Here is a 13,063-nt window from a genome sequence, read left to right as displayed (position 1 = left end):
AAAGAAAGTGACCACTACAAATGTGGAAGGGGGTTCAAAAACCCCCAAGGTAAAGAAATCAGAAGGAAAAGGGGAAACCCCCCCAAAGAAAGTGTCTTGGGAAGATTTTCAGTCAGTTTATCCATGGGAAGGACTGGCTGCAGCCGTGGCCACAAAGGTCACGGAAGGAAGGGCTAATACACAGACTGAAGTCTGTGAAAATGAAAGTTCAGAAGGAAGTGATTTACCATAGGTAGCCAGCCAAGCCCCCCTATTGATAAAAAGGGACGAACGTCCGTACGTCAATCTTAGCATACATTGGAAAGGGGGAAATGTTCAGAGAGTCCCAGCTTTGATTGACACGGGGGCGGAGGCTACTTTAATTCATGGAAACCCAGAAAAAATAAAAGGACCTCGAGTAAAAATTGCTGGACTAGGTGGTCAAGTGATCACTGGGGTTCAGACACAGGTAGCTTTGAAGATAGGTAATTTACCTATCAAGGAGTATACGGTACTGGTAGTACCTATACCAGAATATATTTTGGGAATTGATATCCTAAAATGGATGACTCTTAATCTAACCGAAGGAAAATTCTCCTTTGGGGTTATGTCTTGTCATAAGGAAATGCAGATCTCACATTATATCAATGATATAATGATACAAGGACAAGATGAGCAAAGTGTGAAAGATCAATTGACAAAACTGGTTGCTCATATGTGGAGTAAAGGATGGGAAATCAGTGATGCCAAGGTTCAAGGACCGTCTCAGGTGGTAACATTTCTAGGGATTCAGTGGAACAAGGGGCACAGAGAGATCTTGCCCAATGCCAGACAGAAAATTATTAATTTTCCGGTCCCTAAATCCAAACAGGAGACTCAGTCTTATATTGGATTGTTTGATTTTTGGAGACAACATATCCCTCATTTGGGACAAATGTTGGCTCATTTGTACAAAGTAACGAGGGAAAAATATGAGTTCCACTGGGGAGAGGAACAGCAAAATGTGTTTGAGATGGTCAGGGAAGTGTGGCAAGACATTGAAGGGATTATTCAATCTACCAAGACCACTGTATTTCATGTTGATGCTCATGTCCCTACTAACTCACTTGAACGTTTGTTTAATTCAGAAGCAGATAAAGCAGCAGCCATCAGACAAATCAGTCCAACAGTTGACAAGGAAAAAAGAGGCATGGTTGCAAGGTACAGCTGTTTGGGCACACCAGAAAGAGCGACACCTTATTCAGCAGGTTTAGACCTCAGTACATTGGAAACTGTCGTGGTACCCCCAGGTAAGGTAAAACCAATTTCAACAGGATTGGGTTGCCAGATACCAAAGGATCATTGTGGTCAAATAGCCACTCCTAGTTTAGTGTTAAAAGGAGCCATAGTGGTGGGAGGGGTAATAGAGGCAGATTATCAGGGAGAAATCAAGGTACTGATGCTAAATTTTGAAAATGAACCTTTGATCTTGATGAAACACCAGAAGGTGGCTCAGGTGTTGATAATTCTAATAAACTTGTCTGAAATAAGAGAAGGAACTGCCCCGGCAGAATTAACAATACGGGGTACTAAAGGTTTTGGATCCTCTAATATTAAAAATGTAGGAGCAAAAATATGGATTCAAAACCTCCAAGGACCGCCCTCAGAAACAGCGGTAATAGCGGTCGGAAAAGATCGTACTTTCCTGATGAGACCAGGAATGGGGAAGTGGGAATATGTCCCACAAGAAAAATGTTATTTACGAGAATAATAGTGTATCTTTATTTGCAGATGGTGTTGTAAATAAGCGGAATCCATGGTATCGGTTACTGGGAAGAGCTCGATAGTAATGAGATGGAGAAATTCCTGTGTTTGATGTTTGCCTCTTTGGTCGTTGGATGGACAAGTCTACATCAGGAGGAACCTATGGCGAATAAATTTCTGATGCACCATCACATTTTCAACACACAGATTGCTGGATCTGTACACATTCTTCGGTTAGAGCCACCAGTATCCCTTATCTGGATGTCCCGGTATCGATGGAGGAAATCTTAAAGTAGAAAAGTTGTTCTGATCATCTTGCTGATAAAGACACTCGAAGTGTTCGGCTATAGAATACTACAGTACCCATTTCCATAGTGGGATGGATCAATCTTCCATGGTGGCAAGGCAATTTGAATGCAACAGTCACCAATTTGCAATATCTGGCTTTTAAGGGAGGAATTTGGGTACTAAGATATAAGACTGGACTGACTAATCTGGGATTCATCCCTATGGGGAATATAAAAATAAGTTTTGGGACAGCTATAAATACTGTAGATGCTTTTAAACCCAGCTTAGTGGAAAGGACAATTCATGATATGTTATGGCCTTATGCCAATATGTTCATAAATGGGACTAGTGAAACTTGTAGTAACATATCGGGAAATGTAATGTGTAATGATTCCTTTGAATATCGAGCAAATGCCAAAACACATGATATTCAAGGGAGCTTTTCAGATAATATTGCTTTTAGTTTTAATATACTGTACAAAAGTAGTGAAAGTGATTATATTTGTGATTCAACGTTTATCTAAACAAACCAAGAAAACAAAATTTGTGGCAAACAATATTTCTTGGTCATGGTATGGTATATTCCGAGTGATCTTCTTCTAGTGGAATACTGATGATGGAAAATCTCTGGGATCAAGGACCGATTGTGATACCAATGTGATATGACTGAAGTATGAATTTGATTAGATAGGGATCATAATCAAAAGATAGGAGTGATCCCAGATATTATTTGACCTATCAATAATTCAGTATCAAAGAGATGTCCTTTGGAAGGCCAATATGATGACCAAAGAATACATGTCTTGAAGCAGTTTTAAGATAATGAGGAAGTCACATTTACAGTTCCACTTACCGGAAACTTGTGGTTAGCTTAAAGACAGGTTTAAGGAAGCTTGCATATGAAATTTATGGCTCATTGCAATATTTCACTAACACTATGGTCAAACTGTGGTCGGTCAGTTGTCAACTGGCAGGATCTGCAGGAAATGTGCAGGAAGCTGCCGGTGCCCACAGCATTTTGTGGTCAAGTTACATGAACATGACTCAGCTGTCACATGCTGGTGACCATTTAAACACAACCTACAATGTTTTCCTATAAAAATACACCGGACTCGCTTAATGAAGGGAAAACCTTCCAGGACATTGAAGTGTACGTACGCACTGTTCCTGTGATGCAAGATGCCATGTTGATTCCTTATCATTAACTCGAGTTCCCTCCGATGTGAAAGGATTGCTACAACATAACGGTAATGTTGATGCATATTTCTGTTATTGTATAAGATTCTATGACTATAGTTCTAAATGCCTATGTACCATTGATTATATTCATGTGCTATTAAAATAAATAGTATCTTGCTATAAAGAATATTAGTATTCGTGCCTGATTAGGATATCAGTGAGCGCTTCGTAAGTACGGGCTTTCAGCCCCTTTTTAGTAGAATTTAGCAAGACAGTATGCTCCTGGGTTTAGTGTCACTGCAGCCAAATACGTTCAAGCTTGTCTGACCTGTGCGCTTAACAAAGTGGGATGGACTACCAAGACGCTGATGAAACACACACCAAGGCCCCTGTACCCACTCCAATGCATCCGGGTAGACTACAGCCATCTTCCAAAGGTGCAAACCTACGATCATGTGTGTGTCAACCTCTTCTCAGGATGGCCGGAAGTGTACCCCATATATAAACCACCGCCAAGGCTACAGCGAATAAACTAATCTCAGAAGTTTTATGCAGATACAGGGTTCCCTAGACCATAGAAAGTGATAAAGGCATCCACTTCACTGGAAAAGTGATGAAAGAAATATTTTGTGCCCTGGGAGTGAAACAGGCCTTTCTTACTTCATATCAACCACAAAGTAGTGGTAGTCTAGAGCAGGGGTGGGGAACCACAATGACCTTTTCTATGGCTCCCATGCAGATTCCAAAGGACCGCAGTGTTTGGGTGGCAGCCATTAATTGTCAGTACTTTAAACCCTGCACGCAGCGTTCAATGATGAACGCTGCAATGGCTACACTGGAGGATGTACTTTGTGGGTGGGATAAGTGCTCAATGCGTTCCCGTCCCACAGAAGAGCGGGTGCCCCATAGTGTGCCAGGTCTGTCTGTGCCCCAAGCATCTCTCAGGTCTGTGCCATCAGCGTCTTCCAGTGCTATCTGTGCCCTCCATCATCACCCAGGTCTGTCTGTGTCTCATGGCATCCCCCAGGTCGGTCTGTGCAATCAGCATCCCCCAGGGCTGTCTGTGTACATTGCGCCCCCAGGGCTGTTTGTGTTTCAAGTGTCCACAGTTCTGTATGTGCCCCCAGAATCCCCTGAGGTCTGCTGTGCACCTCCACCGTCTCCAGGGCTGTCTGTGTCCCTCCACCATCCCCAGGGGTGTCTGTGCCCCTCCAGCATCCCCAGGGCTGTTTGTGCCCCTCCAGCGTCCCCAGGGCTGTCTGTGCCCCTCCAGCGTCCCCAGAGCTGTCTGTGCCCCTCCCACGTCCCCAGGGCTGTCTGTGCCCCTCCAGCATCCCCAAGGCTGTCTGTGCCCCTACAGCGTCACTAGGGCTGTCTGTACCTCTCCAGCATCCCCCAGTGCTGTCTTTGACCCCAGCATCCTCGAGGTCTGTCTGTGCCCCTCCAGCATCCCTGAGGTTGTCTGTGCCATCAGTGTCCCTCATTGCTGTCTGTGCCTCCCAGCATCCCCCAGTGTCCCCCAGTGCTGTCTGTGCCATCAGCATCCCCCAGGTCTTTCTGTGACCCCCCAGCATACACCAGAGCTGTCTGTGTCACTCATGTCCCACAGGGCTGTGCCCACAGGGTCCCCCAAAATGTATTTGTGTCCTTAGGGCTGTCTGTGCCCCCAATAACCCCAGGGCTGTCTGTGCCCCTACAGCATCTCGACGGCTGTCTGTGCTCCTCCAGCATCTCCAGGGCTGTCTGTGCCTTTCCAGCATGCCCACGGCCAGGGCTGTCTGTGGCCCTCCAGCATCCCTATGGCTGTCTGTGCTTTTCCAGCATCCCCCTGGCTCTCTGTGCTCTCTGCTATGTATATACCCCTAGTTATGTATGTGCCCTCCAGTGTTTTATATTCCTCCCAGCCCTCTCCTGTGATGTATATGCCCCCAGCGTCTCCTTTGATGTAGATGTCCCAGCCTCTCCTGTGATGTATATGCACCCAGCATCTCCTGTGACGTATATTCCCCTAGCCCCTCCGGTGATGTGTATGCTCCTGGAGTCTCCTGTGATGTGTATGCCACCAGCCTCTCCTGTAAAGTATGTGCCCCATCCCCTCCTGTGACGTATACGCCCTCCGCTTTTCCTGTGATGCATATGCCCACAGCATCTCCTGTGATGTATATGTCTTCAGCATCTCTTGTTATGTATATGCCCCCAGCTCCTCCTGTGGTGCATATGATCTCAGCATCTCCTGTGATGCATATGCCCCCAGTGTTTCCTATGCGAAGTATATACAGCAGTCCCAGCTGAAACAAACCTGGAAAAGCAGTTGTGAGAAGCCACAAGATCAATATTGCCTAATATCACAGCCGCACCAAAGAGAAAAAGCTCCAGCCACTACAGTTAGTTAATTGTTTGACCAAACATAGCAGGATAAATTTCAAGTTGATAATTTTGTGCGGGCCCCTAAATGATGGTAGAAATTTCCAAATGGCGCATGGCAGAATAAAGGTTCCCAACCCTTGTTGTAGAGAGAGAGATTAAATGGGATCCTAAAACTGAAAAGCCATAAAGCCATGGCGGAGACTGGCAGACTATTGACAGAATGTTTGCTCCTTGCACTGTTCTCAATCAGGTATACTTCCAACAGAAATACAGGCCTTAGCCCATATGAGGTGAAATTTGGGTCATCCCATAGGTTAGGGTTGTATTTTCTGCAGCAGATCCATATGCAACATGATAGAGTGTCTTCTTATATTGTGGAACTTATTATTATTTATTATTATAGCGCCATTTATTCCATGGCGCTTTACAAATGAAAGAGGGTATACGTCCAACAATCATTAACAGTACAAAACAGACTGGTATAGGAGGAGCGAGGACCCTGCCCGTGAGGGCTCACAGTCTACAGGGAATGGGTGATGGTATAATAGGTGAGGACAGAGCTGGTTGCGCAGTGGTCTACTGGACTGAGGGCTTACAACTTACAAAATGATTGTCTGACATATACTCTCGAGTATACTCTTCTCTTCCAGAACCAGCTTCTGTGGAAGGGAGTTACTCCTTACAGCCTGGAGACACGGTGGTGGTCAAAAGAAACGTCAGAAGGACCCTCAAGCCTCGGTTTTAAGGACCCTTCTAAGTTCTGCTGGCAACTGAGACCGCCGTAAAGCTCGAGGGAAAGTCCAACTGGATTTACACTGCAAAAAGACAGCTGAGCCTGGGAGAGCCACTGAGTGATGTGGACGCACACCCTGTCCTTTTTCCTTTTTGCCCTGAGAAATGCGGGCTCACTGACTGTTATGTCCTAAGAGAGAAAGAATGGGAAGCTAGTTTCCACTTTTTGGTTCAGTACCTCAGACCCTATGGTTATAAATTTGATGTGTGTAACATATTCCCCTGCCCCAAGGTGGAGTGGCAGTGTGAAGACATGTACAAGCTTACCCATAAGTATATATACCAGAGTTCCCCAACTCCAGTCCTCAAGGGCCACCAACAGTGCATGTTTTTAGGATTTCCTTAGCATTGCATGGGTGTTGGAATGATCACCTGTGCAGGTGATTAAATTATCACCTCTGCAATACTAAGGAAACCCTGAAAACATGCACTGTTGGTGGCCCTGGAGGACTGGAGTTGGGGACCCCTGATATATACGTTACCACCACCAACGCTGGCTTTGAGTATAGTTGTGAGTCTTAAGACCCCGTCACACACAGAGATAAATCTTTGGCAGATCTGTGGTTGCAGTGAAATCATGGACATATTGTTCCATTTGTACACAGCCACAAACCTGGCACTGATTGTCCCCAATTTCACTGCAACCACAGATCTGCCGCAGATTTCTCTCTTTGTGTGACAGGGCCTTTAGACCATGGTGGGATGGAACACGGGAAAATATAACCTACGAACCCACTGCAGTCTCACCACCACTACTGACTTGGTATGAGCCACTGCATGTCCTCCTGAATCAGACAGTAGCTGGGGCTGACTTGTGGTGGATGTATGGGAATGATAAGCTTTATCCAGTACTGCCAGGTAGGTGGACAGGTAAATGGGCTATTGCAAAGTTCCCGTTGCCATTCCAGATTGTGGCTCAAAATACAGACAAATTCCACGAATATGCAACGAAAAATCAGAGGAACAAGTGTGCCAGCAGCAGCTCTACTTCTTTCGATCATTACGTGTACATTGAATCTACTGCAGTTCCAAGAGGAGTATCAGACGAGTCCAAAGCCACAGACCAGATAACAGCGGGATTTGAATCGCTATTCCCCATTTTTACAGTGAAAAAAATTTGGACTGCATAAATTATATCTACTATAGTGATCCTTGTAAAGAGGGGAGGGGTCTGTAAGATGGTTGAGGCATCGGGCTGTACCTTTATTCCAGACTACACTGCCTCTGATGGAAGCATAAGTAAAGCCCGGAGAGGAATTGATGCACTGTTCAACGAATTAGTTGAAAATTCAGGTATTATCAGTCCCTCAGTAAGTGATTAGAAAACACGTTTGGTAAACGAGGATCCCTTCTTCGTAACATACAGTACCATGTAATATGGTGATAATTCTGGTGGCCATGGCAGTACTTGGTTGCTGCCTTGTACCCCGTGTTTGGGGCATTGTTTCAAAAGCTATAGACAAGGCCACAGAGACGAGACCTGTTGCTGGACTGCACCCTGTGATAGTGAAAGATGATGAGTACTATGACCAACTCTTAGATGCTCTGACCAGCACATGAATGCAGTACCCATATCTTTTCCTTGCTTGTTGTGGCTTGTGTGTGCGAGGGTGTCCATCCAACGATGTGACGGTCAGGCCGATCCAGAGAATGCAGGGAAGTGGTGTAGGAAGGCCAGCTTCTTCTATTAGGGGATGAGAAAGTATCTGGGGAAGTCTGTAGACAAGCAGCTCTGCTGGAACGTCCACCCACTGCCACAAGAGAAGGAAATTGTGATAGCAGGATCTATACTTGTAGATTGTGAGCCATCACGGGCAGGGTCCTTTTTCCTCCTGTACCTGTCTGTGCCTTGTTTCGTTTATGATTATTGCACTTGTCCCCATTATGGGTACCCCTTTTCACATGTAAAGCGCCATGAAATAAATGGCTCTATAATAATAATCTATATATATAATTGCCTTATTCTGTCTGTCTTGCTCCAAAATGAGTCATTACAGTGACAACCGTCGCATTGGCTTGGTCCGGCCACACCCCCCGTACACTGTGCACGCTCGGCCATGCCCCCCACACACTGTGCACGCTCGGCCACGCCCCCACACACTGTGCACGCTCGGCCACGCCCCCCACACACTGTGCACGCTCGGCCACACTCCACACACACCATGCCCGCTCGGCCACGCCCCCCCGGCACACACAATGGGCACCTAGACACCTTCCCCCCAGGACTACTCCACCTATTAGACACTTCCCCCCCCTACTCCTCCCATTAGACTCCTCTCCCCCCAGGACTACTACTCCTATTAGACTCCTCTCCCCCCAGGACTTCTCCTATTATCCTCATCTCTCCCCAGGACTACTCCTCCCATTATCCTCCTCTCCCCCCAGGACTACTCCTCCTATTATCCTCAGCTTCCCCCAGGACTACTCCTCCCATTATACTCCTCTCCCCCCAGGACTACTCCTCCTATTATACTCCTCTCCTCCCAGGACTACTCCTATTATCCTCCTCTCCCCCAGGACTACGCCTCCTATTATTCTCCTCTCTCCCCAGGACTACTCCTCCTCCTATTATACTCCTCTCCCCCCAAGACTCCTCCTCTATTATACTCCTCTCTCCCCAGGACTACTCCTATTATACTCCTCTCCTCCTCTCCCCCCAGGACTACTACTCCTATTATACTCCTCTCCCCCCCCAGGACTACTCCTCCTATTATACTCCTCTCTCCCCAGGACTACTCCTCCTATTAGACTCCTCTCCCCCCAGGACTTCTCCTATTATCCTCATCTCTCCCCAGGACTACTCGTCCCATTATCCTCCTCTCCCCCCAGGACTACTCCTCCTATTATCCTCAGCTTCCCCCAGGACTACTCCTCCCATTATACTCCTCTCCCCCCAGGACTACTCCTCCTATTATACTCCTCTCCCCCCAGGACTACTCCTATTATCCTCCTCTCCCCCAGGACTACGCCTCCTATTATTCTCCTCTCTCCCCAGGACTACTCCTCCTCCTATTATACTCCTCTCCCCCCAGGACTCCTCCTCTATTATACTCCTCTCTCCCCAGGACTACTCCTATTATACTCCTCTCCTCCTCTCCCCCCAGGACTACTCCTCCTATTATACTCCTCTCCCCCCCAGGACTACTCCTCCTATTATACTCCTCTCTCCCCAGGACTACTCCTCCTATTAGGGTATGTGCGCACGTTGCTTTTTACCTGCTTTTTACCTGCTTTTTTGCTGCTTTTTCTTCTGCGCTGTTTAATGCCAAAATGGATGTGTTCTTCTATTCAAGCAAAGTCTATGGGAATTTGGGTCTCTTGTAACACTATGTTGTTCAAAATGCTGCCTTTTTGTGGCAGAACTTTGGTCAAAAACTCAGCTTTTCAAAGAAGCAACATGTCAATTGTTTTTGCCATTTGGGTTTTGCACCGCAAAGCTGAGTTTTTGACCAAAGTTCTGCCACAAAAAGGCAGCATTTTGAACAACATAGTGTGAACAAGAAACCCAAATTCCCATAGACTTTGCTTGAATAGAAGAACACATCCATTTTGGCATTAAACAGCGCAGAAGAAAAAGCAGCAAAAAAGCAGGTAAAAAGCAGGTAAAAAGCAACGTGCGCACATACCCTTATACTCCTCTCTCCCCAGGACTACTCCTCCTACACACACACTGCACAAAACACCTCCCCCAAAACACACACACACACACCCCACATACACCCACACAAACCACGCAACACACACAGCACCACACACACACACAATGCTGCAGACACACAGCACTCCACAAACAACGCAGCACACACAACGAAACACACAACACTGCTCTCACACCCCCCCATACCCAGACAACACCCAGAACATTTACAGCGCCCTACACAAACACTGGCAACTACACACAACAACATCTATATATATATATATATATATATATATATATATAAAACAAAAATCATACATTAACTACACAGTAAATTCTAGAATACCCGATGCGTAGAATCGAGCCACTTTCTAGTAATAATAATAATATTACTTCAACTCCATTTTGAGTGTGTGTTTGTGTGTACATATATTTCTTCTCTATGTGTAATGGATTCCATTGTTTATTTTAGATAAGAAGGATATCTCTTTGTTTAATCGAAACTAAGAGAAGTTTAGGAATGTGAAACTTAAAAAGTGTATGTCACACCCAAACTCTTTAAAGGGAACCTGTGAGGTACAATATGCACCCAGAACCACGAGCAGTTCTGGGTTTATATTGCTTGTCCCTGCTTGACCCTCCCTGTATACACTAGCATAGATAAAGAGATCTTTAGAAAAAGTATTTCTAAAGATCCTATATGATATACTAATGAGGCCAGAAACTAGTCCCAAGAGCGTTACTTCCTGTGCTCATGCCGACCTCTTAGCATGTTAGCACGCCCACAGGGACGTCCTAACATGCTATTCAATGCAGCGTCACCAGCGGTGCCGCACGTAACTGTGTTCACTATGACCGCGCTTTTGAATGCCCAGTACTTTCAGTAATGCACACTAGACCTCTCTGAAGCCAGGACACATACACCCGGCTCCATACTGCACATGAACGGAAGTGCCCTTCATTCAGAAGTGCAATCACAGCGAACACAGGTACGCGCAGCACCGCTGGTGACGCTGCATTGAATAGCATGTTAGTACACCCCTGTGGGCATGCTAACATGCTAAGAGGGCGGAATGAGAGCAGGAACTAACGCTCTTGCTACTAGTCTCTGCGCTCATTAGCATAAGATAAAAGATCTTTAAAAAAACTTAGGATAATATATATACCGTATATCTAATATATAAAGCTGAATGTGTGTGTGTCTGTGTGTGTGTCTGTGTGTGTGTGTATGTCCGGGATTGGCATCCGCACCGTCGCGGCTACAGCCACAAAATTTTGCACACTCACACTTCTGGACCCCGGGAGCGTCATAGGCTATGTTTTGAGGGGAAATTGTAACCCCGCTCTTTACAGTTATTCGCCAAAAAACCTGCCTCCATTAAAGCGAATGGAGCTCGGAGCCACAGTGCAGCCAGAACTTCAGAAGAATGCGCAACCACACCCTTATATGAAATGTTGGCGTGTCACAATGCAGCCAGGGAAAGAGGCAGACACAGACAGGGTAAGAAACAGACATAGACAGGAGGGTAAGAGACAGACACAAAGAGACAGACACAGACAAAGAGACAGGCTGACAGGGAAAGAGACAGGGAAAGAGAGGGAAAGAGAGAGACGGGTTAAGAGACAGACACAGACAGGTAAAGAGACAGACACAGACAAAGAGACAGACACAGGGAAACAGACAGACAGGAAAAGAGAGGTAAAGAGACAGACAGGGTAAGAGGCAGACAAAGACAGGTAAAGAGACAGACAAAGAGACAGACACAGGGAAAGAGACAGAGGGAAAGAGGGAAAGAGACAGACAGGGAAAGAGAGGGAAAGAGACAGACAGGGAAAGAGACAAACAGGGAAAGTGACAGAGATAGATAGACAGACAGGGAAGGAGATTGAGACAGATGGAGAAAGAGACAGAGACAGTCAGAGACAGACAGGGAAAGAGACAGACAGAGAGAGAGAGAGACAGAGATATATACAGAGGGGGAGACAGACATTATATATATATATATATATATATATATATATATATATATACACACATACACACACACATTAGTAGAAGCTGTGAGTGGTTGCTATAGGAACAAAAGACATTCATAGTATAAGAAGCTTATATGTGAAGTAATAAGATGTCGGTGGGGAGACGGATAGAGTGAGACAGGCAGAGACAGACGGGGACAGAGGCAGACAGACAGGGAAAGGGGGAGACGGCAGACGGGGAAAGGGGCAGACGGGGAAAGGGGCAGACGAGGAAAGAGACAGATCTGGACAGAGACAAACGGAGCACATTACTTGGCCAATTTTGTTAAATATGTGTGGAATATCTGTGGTGTTGAAATATATGTTGTGAAATGCCTCTATTAGCTTAGTTTTTGCCTTTTAATAATTACATTTCTATCTATTTGTTTTGTGGTTGTTGTGTGCAGAATACATTACTATTAATACATTCTATTTTGTTAACAGCAGTTATTAACCCGGGCGAAGCCAGGTAGTACAGCTAGTATATATATATACTATATATATATATACACACATACATACATACATACACAGTGTATATGTATGTGTGTGTGTATATATATATATATATATATATATATACAGTCAGGGCCAGAAATATTTGGACAGTGACACAAGTTTTGTTATTTTAGCTGTTTACAAAAACATGTTCAGAAATACAATTATATATATAATATGGGCTGAAAGTGCACACTCCCAGCTGCAATATGAGAGTTTTCACATCCAAATCGGAGAAAGGGTTTAGGAATCATAGCTCTGTAATGCATAGCCTCCTCTTTTTCAAGGGACCAAAAGTAATTTGACAAGGGACTCTAAGGGCTGCAATTAACTCTGAAGGCGTCTCCCTCGTTAACCTGTAATCAATGAAGTAGTTAAAAGGTCTGGGGTTGATTACAGGTGTGTGGTTTTGCATTTGGAAGCTGTTGCTGTAACCAGACAACATGCGGTCTAAGGAACTCTCAATTGAGGTGAAGCAGAACATCCTGAGGCTGAAAAAAAAGAAAAAATCCATCAGAGAGATAGCAGACATGCTTGGAGTAGCAAAATAAACAGTCGGGT

Source organism: Anomaloglossus baeobatrachus, chromosome 3 (genome assembly GCF_048569485.1).
Source record: "Anomaloglossus baeobatrachus isolate aAnoBae1 chromosome 3, aAnoBae1.hap1, whole genome shotgun sequence".
Lineage (NCBI taxonomy): Eukaryota > Metazoa > Chordata > Amphibia > Anura > Aromobatidae > Anomaloglossus > Anomaloglossus baeobatrachus.
Note: the sequence above shows the minus strand (reverse complement) of the source record.